Genomic DNA, 10,629 nt, shown 5'->3' with positions numbered 1-10,629 from the left:
GTGTGTGTGTGTGTGTGTGTGTGTGTGTGTGTGTGTGTGTGTGTGTGTGTGTGCGCGCCTGTCTGTCTGTGTGTGTGTGCCTGTCTGTCTGTGTGTGTGTGTGTGTGTAAATATAGTATGCTGTTGCAAGTTTGTAAATCCATGCTTTGTAATTTTCCTGCCGTCAAAACTCATCTAAGTGCATTGAAGCATGAAATGAAAGTCAGTTTACCAAAAACAGAAGAATATAGGATAGGAATTCTCTCTATAGAAATGCTTAACCTGAAGAATGGTGAGAGCTTTGTTGTTTTCTATAGTCTGCAGTTTAGGAGAATGTTTGTATTCTTGCTGTTGTTTGTGTTGCTGATGACGGCTTTGTTGTTGGCGATGGTGCTGGTGCTGGTGCTGGTGGTGGGGGTTGGGGTGAGGATAATGTCAATGATAATGGTGATGGTGATGATGATGATAATCATGGTGCTGATGATGATAAGATGAGGAAGATGGTGGTGATGGTATTTTTACAATTTCATCGATTTGAACGCCGAAAGCGTCTGTTTGATAATGAATAAAACATTTCCCCTGTGAGTGCAAATGCAATGTTGTTTGCGCGCGCGCGCATGTGTGTGTGTCTGTGTGTGTGTGTGCGCGCGAGCGCTGTATGTGTTATCTGTGGGCGTTTTGCTTTCTGTCTTTGCATGTACGGTTTTTGCATCTGCGTTGTTACGCCTATGCGAGTGCGTCTAGTTATGTGCCTACACATGCGTATATATATATCCCTGTTGCGAGTGATTCTGTCTGTGTCTATATATCCGTGTATATGTGCGTATGGGTGATTTGTCTCTGTATGTATGCGAGTGTGTGTGTGGAGGGAAGGTGTGTATGTATATATGCCTATGCATCAATGAGTATGCGGGAGTGTACGAACGTGTGTTTGCATAGCGGTTTGGGTCAGTGCACGATCTTTCACTCGTAGTCACTAGTTCTTTCTTGTCGGTTTCGCTTTGATATTTCCTTGTGTAATTGTCTCATGCTGATCTTCGTGTTGTTGCTATTTATCTTCTTTCCTTCTATCAGCCTTCTTTTTTCTTCTTCTTCTCCTCTTTATTACTTCTTCCCTTCTTCTTCTCCTTCTTCGTCGTCTTATTATTATTATTATCATTATTATTATTATTATTATTATTATTATTATTATTATTATTAGGTATTATTATTATTATTATCATTATTATTATAATTATTATTATTATTATTACTACTACTGTTAGTAGTAGTATAACTTCTACTATCATTACTACTACTACTATTTTTGTTATTAATTTTCTTTTCCCTCGGTTTCTTCTCCTTTTGTTTCCTAGTTCTCTTCATCCCACCTCCTCCTCCTCCTTTTTCATCTTCCTTCTTGGCGATGTTCTTTCTGTTGTTTATTCTATCGCTGCCATTGCTGCTGATGCAATTGCCTTTGCTCGCTACATTATGTTATTGTTTTTGTTTTTGTTTTTGAAGTTGGTTCATGGTGGCAGTAGAATAATCAGAATCGGTAATGCACCTGATAAAGTAACTTGTTCAAGCCAATGAAAGAGATCTGGCACTCGCTTGAGCTGCTAGATATTACAGCTAATTATTTTCCAAATCACAGCTGTTTTCAGATATTCGAAAGTATCAAACAAGGCAGGAAGTCACTTAGTATAAGAGATTAGGGAGATGGATAAATTAAGACGAAAGAAATTAGTTTTCTTTAGTCTTGGCCATAAGAAAGAGGAAAACAATGGTTTGGGAGAGAGTTCCAAAATCTGGCAGTTCGAGAGAAAAAGACACCACCGAAGAAAGACTTCATTATTTGTGGAAGCACAAAAGCATTTAGATGAAGACACTGCAAGTTTCGAGTTAAGGGAGATATAAGGAATAACTTGCTGCTGGATTCACTCTTTCTAAGAAACAAAGGTATTATAGTCACAGCTTGAACGCTTTTACTCATATTTTTCCGAAAACACGCTTGCGCTTTATGCTAAAATAATAATTACAGCGGCTTCCAATATTTGAATATGTTCCTTTATTTTCTGAGGTGATAAAATACCGAAGTTGGCTTCTGTCTTTCTTCTTGGCGAGACCAATTAAAAATAAGTGCCATTCAACAACAGAGACCAATTTAAAGAAAAATACTTTTCCTTCAAAGTGTCTGGTATCGAGCCTATATTAATAACTACTAGCAATACTTAAAGTTATTATAATTACTTGAATTCACAATGTGTTTGCTAAATTGTTTAAAAAGATAATGACAGTCTTCAGTTGATCTGGTAATGTTGCTTCTCTCAATGTCATGGCTTCTAACATTTCAGAAGATGGCTCAAAAAACCTCAAAAACATAGTCCAGTCACATAACCTACGACAGTTTCCTTAAACAGAAATGCTCCTTTGAAAATGTTAGCTATCTAGATACAAAGTTGTGGCCTGCAACTCGGAGCATGAATACAAGCATACGATGTACAATCATTCACTGTTACATATTAAGATTATTAGTGTCATTCATATTAAAAAAGTTGTAATGAAAAGACAAGGCACCAAAATGTGTGACATTTCTTTTTATATATTTCTACTTCTATGCTCTGATTTCAAGTCGCAGCGATGCTGCATAGGTGTATGATACGAGGAAACTGACGGCTTCTTTCTCTCGCAAAGGTCCAGTCTGGGTGCGAAGACTTTCTCATGAATATAGGCTTTCTAATGCACTGTAATGTTTGACGTATATGTGGCGCCTTTCCCATGAGATGTGTCCTTGACAAAATTGCTTATCCTTTCAAAGACTGTAAAAAGCAATCAATTACTTGAGTTAATATACTCGAATATTATCCATAAACTAGCAATCTAACTCCCTGTAAATCCTAACCATCTTCTTAGATGCAAATCTCTTTAAATTCTAAGTTCTAATATGGTTGACTTGGATTTTACTTTTCGTTTTAATGGCTTTAATAAAATCGACTTTTATCGACTGTGTCAACCCGCAAAATCTCTGATCTTGTGTGAAAACTAGAAACAGATATGTATACTCCTTCACAAGATCACCGGAGAAAATGTCTACCAGGACTTGCTCAAGTCTTTTTACTTTCTGTGTGCGAATCACTTCAACAGTATCTTTACATTTTTTCTCCTTTCGATCATGCACAAATGAATCCAGAACAACTTTACCATTTATCTCCTCATGCGCTAATGTAATTTTATTCTAGTCCTCATTATTATTGCTTAACACCATTTGATTCATCTTTTCGTTCTAAGTTCAAACGACGCCGAGATCGACTTTGCCTTTCATCCTTTCAGTGTTCGATGGAATAAATTCAGCACCGGGTTCGATAAAATCGACTTACTTCTCGCTCAAAATTTCCAGGCTTATGCCTAAAGTAGAAAGGGCTATTATTGCCATTTCTAAGGTGGTGAGCAGGCAGAATCGTTACCACGCCGGACAAAATGCTAAGTGACATTTCGTTCGTCCTTGCATTCTGAGTTCAAATGCCGCTGAGGCCGACTTTGCCTTTCAGCCCTTCGGGATCTATAATTTAAGTACCAGTTGAGCATTAGAGTAGATATAATCGACTAACCTCTTTCCCCAAAATTTCAGGCCTCGTGCTTGTAGTAGAAAGGATTATTGTTCTCCTTTCTATGTGGTTATTTTCTTAATTTAATTATTTTTGCGCTACTGTTCATCATCGATTACATCGAGGCTATTTTAACATAAATTCTTAAATTCTATTTGCCATGAGATCAGTATGACTAACTAGCAATTCATGGTTGCCTCTAATCACCAATTAAACCGAAATGTTAGATACATTTCTAATACGTATCTACTGTAAAAGAAATTTTTTAAATGTGTACAGGTATCATTGTTTTTTAGCATCATTTTTACAGATAAACTATGAGAGTTAGGACAAACTATTGAGAGGGGTAGTATAATCGTTTATATAATTCTTTAATCAGTGTACTTTAAACAAAATATAATCAAATGCTTGAGAACGCCAATCCCAAACTTCGATATAATTTTTTAAATATGTAAATCCAAAGATTATACCCTGCAATGCACTCATACAAAATTGGCTAACAGCTCCTAAAATGCTATCAAGCCTATGAAGTGTGCTACAACAATGCTTTCAGAACCTGCAATTTCTCGAATCTTTGTGCTTCCACTCACTCTTTTCAACCTCTACAAAACATACAAAGAATCTCATTCGCTAATGACATCAGACTTAAATCCTGCCATTATTCTCCAGATATGGATGCAAAACTACTTGAGACCTGTGTAAATCCTGTAGAAATCTAATTTCACAATCGCAGACTAAGTAACACGTACCAAATCTACTGTCTCTTCAGCGACACTAGGGTATATGCAACTAAACTACCATCAACATAAACAATTCACGCAGGTAGAAGACGAACATAAGAGTTACATACCACTTCTCAGAGTATTTACAATATTGTTAACGTGCATAAAAGACATAATGTAGGATACAAAACCACGCACATCAAGGAATTGCATTGCCACAGTTAGCCAGCTGAAAGAAACAATAACAAGGGCAAGAACACATTAGATCCATCCTGAAGTATCTAGGTCTCCCTTGGTTCTGCCAACCTCACCACAACAATGCATTATATACTACAAAAAAAAAACAAAAAGCAGTTTACTCACATCATAGGTTTTACATATGCCATACCAACGAAGCACCTACACGTGAAATAAAACTGCTAAAACTAAAAGACCATTTTTATATGACTCCACTAATTGTAAAACAAATTGGCAAAGAAGGCAATGTTTACCAAACTCGAAAGAAATTGTGGTGGGTTTAGTCAATTACTACCAAATCGGCGAGTGTAGAAAGTTAAAACGGAGAGTTGTTTCAACAAATAAGCATGGTATTTTTTAATGTTGTGCAGCAGTCTTTTAAGATTTATATGCTGATATTTCTTTCCGAAAATAAACCTAACATTCCACTAATAATATTATTTAAGGCAGAAGAATTTATGGCACCATAGAATAAAGAAAAATGACTGGTGTTCATTCTGAGAGAGACTGAACCAAAAACGTACTACTACAACTTTTTAATAGCGTCCAGTGAAGTGGCATTCATTGTTGTAATTTGGCAAAAGGCTATTCTAACTTGAGGTGAAAACTATTCACTAATAAATATTCTAAGCTACATCTGCAAATTATTCATTATTATCCTTGCTTTTCGTATAAAAAATGGACATCTGCTTCTACTTTCCTCCTTCTCAGGCTACCTACCAGAGTGAAAGAGGTACAAGAAAAATATATTTTCCTTGCAGCACATTATAGAAAAATCTGTTGAATTCAGCAAGCCACTTCATGTTGTCTTCATCGATTTTTACCGTTGTTTTTGAAAGTATACACTTCTCGTCGCTTTGCAAAGTTCAAGAAGACAATCCTATTTAAAAGGATAACATTCCTCTCCTTAAACCTAGATAGAAATTTCACAATCTATTATTAAGGCTAAAGTTGGCACAAGAATATTTGTGGACAAATTGAAAAGTGTTAAGGAAGCGGACATTTTGTTGGCTATTCTTGTCTTGCAGTTATATCTGTTAAGAGTAGATGATGTTGCTGACAGCTAACGCAAATGAAATAGGTCACCAAATTTATGTTAACAAGACTGAGTGCATGATTTAAGATAAGAACGTAACTAAACCTTGAAATAACAAGTTATAGCAGACCTTAGCAGGTTTTCAAACTATATCGATGTTCTTGTCGACTACAGAAATGCATTAGCATGAGCAACTTTTCAAAGTGCAAGCAAATGTTGTATTCAAATTGCTCACCAATTAAAATCAAAGTTATATAATATTTGCATTTCACTGTACATATGTACATATGTATGTATTAGATTGTGTCACTTGATCTTCGAAAGTTGAAGTCTTTCAAAGTCTTGTTACGAGATTTATTACTGTTAAACACTTAGATAACAAGGATGAAATGCTAAATCTATGATAGAATTACACAACTACAACCAATTTTAAGTAATAGTAAATATAAGTCCTGAAAACTGGCTTCACCAATGAGAAAGTCAATATAAAGATTGTGCTAATTGTGACTGAAATTGAAAAACAAGTAAGCAATATAACCGAAGAAAACGTCCAGAGCTGTTTATAAGGTATGATACCTAGTAAAGAGAAACGAAGAACACTACAGCGCTAGACAAAGATCAGATCTTAATGCAATTCATAAGAAGAACTCGATAACTCACTCAAAGATAGCGAGTAAGAATAGAAAAAGAAAATATGTTCATGATTCTCATATTCTGTCGTAAGCGGAAATAAAGCTTACATATTATAGACATGCCAGAATCAAATCTCCCAGCTCCTATCACTGCATGAAAAAAAAGCAACTACATAAGTTCATGCTTATATACAAAATACTGCTTGGACTTCCCCTTTACACCATAATATTATCTGTTTTATAATAAGCGCACATATATACATAGTTCCAACAACGATAGTCTCACCAGCCTGCAAGACCGTGCTCAGAGGTATAGCACATGCGATTAGTACAGAGAACCAGTAACTGTTACGCTCCGACCGAATTCATAATGATCCTTTTCGCTGTGATTACTAGAATCTAAATCTAAAGAATCTATAGGAAAGACTGTGATTAGTGGAATAGAGTGTATTGTATGGATTTCAGTCAGACAATGACATGGTATAACTAGAAACATGGAAATAAATGCGGGTCGTATCTCGTTATTCTTTCGACAGCGGGAGTACCTTAGAATTATTTGCTCAAAGCTGACCAGAGGTTACTCAAAAGCGATTATCTCTGAAAATGGAGAAAAGAGGAAAAGAAACCATTTCGGAAATTGTAACTTTCCGAACCGGTTTCTTTTCTTTGGTTATACTGCTCACTTGTTTTTCAATTTCAGTCACAATTGGCACAATTTCTATATTGACTTTCTCATTGATCCCTTTTCTTGACCCCTGTCAATAAGCCAGATGAGCTTTTAATAATTATTTTCTAAACTGAAGCTATGAAGTTTACAGTGGTGAGTCCATTCAACAATGACCTGATAGAAATTCTGACGACATTCAGGAAGAGGATCGAATCGGGGTAGCGATGGCTTGTGAAGAGATGAGGAGCAGGGTATAAAAATCATGCGAAGAGATGAAGAGCAGAGTATGAAAAAATTCCTGCTAGTGAAAACCATACCAACAATTCTTCAGCAGCTGAACAGCAAATACGGGGAGATATATGAGCTTCTCCTTAATCACTTCGACGATTCAAGACTTACAGAAAGCACAGATATAGTTATTTTGAGCACTGTAGCGTGTACATGGAATAACAAGGTAGTGAGAGCTGAAGAGCGTTTTAATCTATTCCATGTTGCGGTATTTTCCTCTGTGTGTGGATGTGAGATTGGATATACCATTTCTAATCATATCTATGTTTCCTGTAATGCTATATTAATTATTAGTAAATGCTTTAATCAAGTAAAACAATTTTCAGCTTTGGCATCGTTTATATATAACTTTGTTGTAAATTACGCAAGTTCTCGTCTCCCTTTTGTGGGAACTTTAATACATGTATGAATGTTAGCAGCAACAGCACCAGCAGCACCAGCACCAGCAGCACCAGCACCAGCAGCACCAGCAGCAGCAGCAGCAGTAGTAGTAGTAGTAGTAGTAGTAATAGTAGTAGTAGCAGCAGCAGCTAGTGCTGGCTTCAGCAATTTTAAATGACAACAACCATAAAAACACGAATAAAATCTTGTATAAGATTTGAGTCATTTTGCGTCGAGGAGACGGAAGACGAAAATACTTCAAAAGGCAGTTGATAATTTCTCAGCAACAAATAAAAAACACAGAACGATAATCGGCATGGAAAAAAAACGTCCATTGGAGATTTCTATAATAAATGCTACATAATAATAAATAGGTTTACTTCTTCTTCTTCTTCTTCTTCTTCTTCTTCTTCTTCTTCTTCTTCTTCTTCTTCTTCTTCTTCTTCTTCTTCTTCTTCTTCTTCTTCTTCTCCTCCATAAAGGGACACTATTCACCATGCTATTTTCTTCATTTAGAAAGTCTGTTGCATTTATATTCATCTGATTCATCTTTTAAAGTATCTGTTTACTGAAGCACGAAAATTAAATCTCGGTAAAACTTTGATGCGGAATTCAAAAGCTGTTTATTTGTTGGGCTTTTTGTTGGGATGAAGGTCCTACTTCATCTTCATCATCATCATGATCATCATATTTTTCTCTCTTCTTCTCCTCCTTCTCTTTCATTATCATCATCATCAACATCATTATCTTCTTCTTCCTCCTCTCCCGAACAACATGCTTAACGGCATTTCTTCCGGCCTCACGTTATTAGTTCAAATACCACCGAGTTTGACTTTGTCTTTCACCCTTTCAGAGTCGATAACATAAGTTCCAGTTTAGCACTGGGATCGATGTATTCGATTACGCCCTCCCTCAGAGTTTCAAGCCTTGTAGCTATAGCAAAAAGATTGTTATTATCATTAAGGTGCTGAGAAAGGCAACAATCTAACAGAACCCTTAGCACACTGGGAAAGATGCTTAGCGGCATTTCGTCCATCTGTACGTTCTAAGTTCAAATCCTGCTGAGGTCAACTTTGCCTTTCATATTTCGGGACAGATAAAATAAATATCAGTAGAGCACTGGGGTCGATGTAATCGACTTATCCTCTTTCCCAAACTTGCTTTCTTTGTACCAAAATTCGAAACCATTATTAAGGGACCGAGAGAGGCGATGAGCTGGCAGAATCATTACCGCACCGGATAAATTACTTAGTGACATACTTTACATTCTGAATTCAAGTGGCGCCGAGGTCGACGTTACTGTTCGTCCCTTTGGGGTTGATAGAAGTTGAGCCCTGGGGTTAATGTAATCGACTTCACTTCCTCTCAAAAGATTATTAAAGTTGTGCACTGGCAGACTTGATAGCGCATCGGACAAAATGCTTAGCGGTATTTCTTCCAGTGCTTTACGTCCTAATTTCAAATCACGCCGAGGTTTTCTTTACTTTTCATCCTTTTCGGGTCGATGTAATCGACTAAACCCCCACTTCCTGTGACAATGCAGGCTTTGTGCCAATAGTAAAAAGAATCATTTAATGCGGCAAGGTAGCAGAAATGTTAGCACGCCGAACAAAATGCTTAGCCGCATTTCGTCCATATTTGCGTTCTAAATTCAAATGCCTCCGCGGTCGACTTTGATTTTTATCCTTTCGGAGTCGATAAAATAAGTACCAATCGATCACTGGGGTTGATGTAATCGACTACTCCCCCAAAACAAATTTCAGGTCTTGTGCCTTTAGTAGAAAGGAATTCTTTATTATTCAAGCGCTCACAGCCCTCTGCCAGATGGCAATGGGATTGGTGTACGTTCCGCTTTAGAAATTTATAAAGGATTAGTGACGGGGAAGTGCAACGACGTTCTCGGGGAGACTCTAGGTGCCAACAAAGACAAACTGGCTTGTCTGTTCCTGAGTACTTTCTGGTCGGAATCTATCATGAATAATTTCCAGATCTCCTTAGCTTGGCATTGCTGCCGGGGGGCGCAACCGGTTCAAGATAAATTCTACAGATACGAGTGTGCTGTCAGACGGGGTTGTCAGAGAAGCGAGCAGAGGGACGAGACCGTTCTACACGCCCTTATTCAGTGTCCGGGCACTGCTGACTTTTGGGGTTATGTTGAACAACTGCTGTCACGCGTGGGAAAGATCCGTCTGTTGGCTAAGTCTGTAGTGATGATCACACCGCTGCCTTCCTTCAGTTGAAAAGGTGGCTGTGGTAAAAGATGTTGTTTGAGGGAGAAAACTGAAAGGCATGAGGACAGATAAATTCCTCTTTGGTAGAGCAGTCATTGACCTCAAGTTTCACTTGAAAAGGAAATTGAGAGTGGAGAGGAAAGTGCTGTCCTCCAGTGAATTTATTCAAAGGTGGGTGAAAGTTGCAATAATGGCAAGAGTAGATGGTACCTCTCTAAGTGTAGACCTGTGAGTCGGGGAGAAGGAATTGGAGAGGGCAATGCTCCTGGTGTTTCAGAGAAATCTCGAGCAGTGGGGTTCTTCGATTATTCCAAGAGGTCTTCCAGTATCAGGATGGCCACATCGCTATCATCCTCTCCGTCACTTTTTCTTTAACCTTTGTATGCTACGCATATTTCCCTTCTATTTCAGTGTATACCATGTATACTTCTTTTCTTTCTTTCATTTTTTTTATCATTTCACTATATGTAAATCCCTACACTTTATGGCTTTGTACTGTCTCCCTCATCGTTCGCCCTTGTGGCAAATAAAGGAAATCATTATTATTATTATTATTATTATTATTATTATTATTATTATTATTATTATTATTATTATCATTATTATTATTATTCAGTAGTTTTATTTTTATAACGTGCTTTCACTTCACTACCGAGCGCAGCTCTGTGTGCCTTTGGGTATGCGCTGTGGTTTGCTGTGGTGCTCTTATGGTTACTGTATTGAAAGTGTTTTGCGTAGGATGTGTGCAGTGCCCAGTAGTGCAATTTTCTGTATGTTATATATATTTGAAAGTCCTGGTGTTTTCGTTTATTATTATTATCATTATTATTATTATTATTATTATTATTATTATTATTATTATTATTATT

Source organism: Octopus bimaculoides, chromosome 12, assembly GCF_001194135.2.
Source record: "Octopus bimaculoides isolate UCB-OBI-ISO-001 chromosome 12, ASM119413v2, whole genome shotgun sequence".
Lineage (NCBI taxonomy): Eukaryota > Metazoa > Mollusca > Cephalopoda > Octopoda > Octopodidae > Octopus > Octopus bimaculoides.
Note: the sequence above shows the minus strand (reverse complement) of the source record.